The sequence below is a fragment of the Gymnodraco acuticeps genome, unplaced genomic scaffold (assembly GCF_902827175.1).
Source record: "Gymnodraco acuticeps unplaced genomic scaffold, fGymAcu1.1, whole genome shotgun sequence".
NCBI classification, from domain to species: Eukaryota; Metazoa; Chordata; class Actinopteri; order Perciformes; family Bathydraconidae; genus Gymnodraco; species Gymnodraco acuticeps.
Window position 1 is genome coordinate 405,654 of NW_022990047.1, and position 2,881 is coordinate 408,534.

The window sequence follows — 2,881 nt, forward strand, 5'->3', positions numbered from 1 at the left end:
TCTGTCTCTGCCTCTGAAAATAAGCACAATGAGTGCACTCTCTGGGCAAGGAACAGTGTAATGTGTTACACAATATATTTTAAAAATAAACATCACACAGAATTTCACCTAACCATTAAAACAACAAAGCACAGAGAGATATGGTTAGGATAGAGTTGGAGAAAGAGAGGGAGATATATATATGGCCACTCTTTAAAACTTAGTAAAAAATAAGGCTTTTTAAATAGTTACATTAGAATATGGGACGGGTGGCGCAGTGGTCTGTGCATCTGATCATCAGATCAAGGGGGGTGCTGGGGAACTCCAGTTCGAAACCCCTGCCGCCACTGCGTCAGGCGGTTGTGTCCTTGGGCAAGACACTTCACCCGGATTTGCTCCTGTGGGTAATGTCCACAGTACATGTATGATATCAATGTGTACTTGTAAAAGCGCGTGAAGATGGACGGTGTGGCGCAGTGCAAGGGGTGAAACCCGCCGCTGCTGCGTCTGTAAAGCCGTTGTGTCCTTGGGCAAGACACTTCACCTGAACTTGCTCCTGTGGGTATTGTCCACAGTGACCATTGCATGTATAACAAATATGTGTATTTGTAAAGCGCTTTGAGCATCTGGAAAAGCGCTATAATAAATGTAAGGAATTATTATTATTAATATCATTGATTTACAGCCTATAGAGCCACATGAACACATCTTTTCAAATATACAAACCTGTATGTATTTCTCTGCCCCAACATTCAGACAAAGCCACAAAAAAACCGAATTGGGGTGCCTTTAAAAGAATTGCACAGACAGCAGTTAGTAAGATTGATTTCAGTAGCCACTTGTCTGGAAATACTGAAGACCAGAAACGGTTTTGAAAACTTTTGTCACGTAGTGATCGTCTTCTCAATATAACATATTTGATAATGTCTTCTGGCCAATCAGAATCAAGATAACGGCGTGGTGTTGTTGCAGGAAGTCCCGACGGAGAATACCTTTGCTGTATGTGGCGGTGTGGTGCTCATGTAGAATGCTTGGTTTGCTGACAACGCCAACTGGGGGAGTTTCGCCCCCAGGAAATTACTAAAAACTAAAGTTATACAATTTAATAAAAGGCAATCAGGTTCGTTTGAACACCACAGGCAGAGACAGTATAAAGGATATTACAACAATTGTTATTTTATTGGTACATAATTATATTCCTAATAGTACACAATATAATGTTATACAAGTTCTCCAGGGAGGAGGGAGAAGGACAGTGCTGGGGCTTACCACGGTGGCAATTAACAAAACGGGGAGGAAGGGGTCAAATCAAAATCACCCGTGAGACTGCACACCAAACAAAACGGACACGTGAAGAACACCACCACCAGGGATTGGGTTTGCCGCCTCGAGCCCACAGCACCTGTCCGGCACAAGAGAAACAGTTAAAAATCAGTAAGATTATAAAACTTGGTTGGAGATGAATAAACAAAAGGAAAACAACTAAAATAAACCAAATCTAAATAACCGTAAACAACAAAGACTTGAGTAAACTAATCAAACCAAACGTTAACAAAAGAAAATAAACAAAATCACACAATAACAAAATACTATGAATGTACTCAAAACATGAGATGCACAAAACAGCTAATCAAAATAAATCAACTAAACAATAAGTGTCCTTGCAATTCCGCGACCTCAAAACGGCCCTGGTGACAGTCCAACACGGAGTAGTCAGGGCTTGTCAATTATATGACGCCACAGCTCGGTGCGAGAGCTCGCCGAGCCAAAACAGCAGGGGAGGGGGGGGGGGGGGGGGGAAATGATGACCAGAGATGGGGAGAGTGGTTACGGCGTCCCAACTTTTACAGCTAGGCGCTGCCACAGAGCCCACCAGGAAGGGAGAATGTTTATGGCACCCCTGGAAAGAGGTTTAACATGACTGGTGAATAGCCTACTTAAGTTTATTGAATTAAAAGTTATCTATGGGGAAATTCATACATACCAGCCTGTGCGGCCAGTTGCAGCCACAGAGCCCACAGGGAAGGGAGAGAGAGACCCAACAATCCCACGGCCAAATCCCACTGACATGAATAACAGTCAGTACACCAGAGGAACCAAGCTGAAGGTGAGAATACGGCAGACAACGGCAACTCACCAATAGTTGCAACACTGCAAGACCGGGAACCTCCGGAGGAGCCAATCCTCCTCAAACGCACCGGGCGTCAGCTGCGCTAAGACAGAGTAGTGTCAAACCGGGTGTCGCTCGTGATCATGAATAAATGACGGAATGCAAGATGTTTTACCTGTCTGGTAGAGAGTGTGATGCGCGAGCTGCCACGCCAAACAATCCACGCGGCCACAAAGGAGAAGTGGAGGGGGAGGGAGCAGATTTGTCTCCTCCACTTAAATAGCAGGTGCGCAAAATAGCAGGTGTGCTGGCATGGTGCCAAGCAGCGTCACAGAGGGAGGAGACGTGACGTTCGGTCACATCTACCCCCCACTTTTGCATCGTCGACCCGACGGTGAATATGAGAAGGCTAATACTAGCACCAAGGCCTGAAAACGGCAGATTGGGAATTAGACACGGGGGCCCGAAGTGGACTCGCTACGTTGTCCTGAGGGCCTGTAGACCGAGGAAGATGGTGGACATTTGAGTGGTGGCCAGCCGTAGGGCGAACAGTTCGACGCACAGCCTGATGGTTAGTACTGGGCTGATCGGTTGGGGACACTGAAAGACCTGGGAGGAGGCAACCTGCAGGGTGAGGCGCTTCCTGAACAGGCCTGGCCTGCAAAGGGGTTGCAACAGAGGGACAAGAAGCACCTGGAGCTACTGCGGGTAGTGAAGAGTGAGTCTCCGAAACCAACAGCCAAAGGTCGCTATCGGCAGAGGAGTGATCTGTTAAAACAGTCGACACGGGTG

At 46.6% G+C, this 2,881-nt stretch overlaps 1 long non-coding RNA gene across 1 annotated transcript; it reads right to left on the minus strand.

Annotated features, from left to right (window-relative positions):
• Positions 1-1,796: 1,796 nt before the first annotated feature.
• LOC117545680 lies at positions 1,797-2,331 on the minus strand. Its single transcript, XR_004568876.1, has 4 exons — positions 2,265-2,331; positions 2,117-2,187; positions 1,964-2,042; positions 1,797-1,879 (listed from the first exon to the last, which is right to left on the minus strand). It is a non-coding gene; the product is annotated as an uncharacterized LOC117545680 (long non-coding RNA).
• Positions 2,332-2,881: the final 550 nt, after the last annotated feature.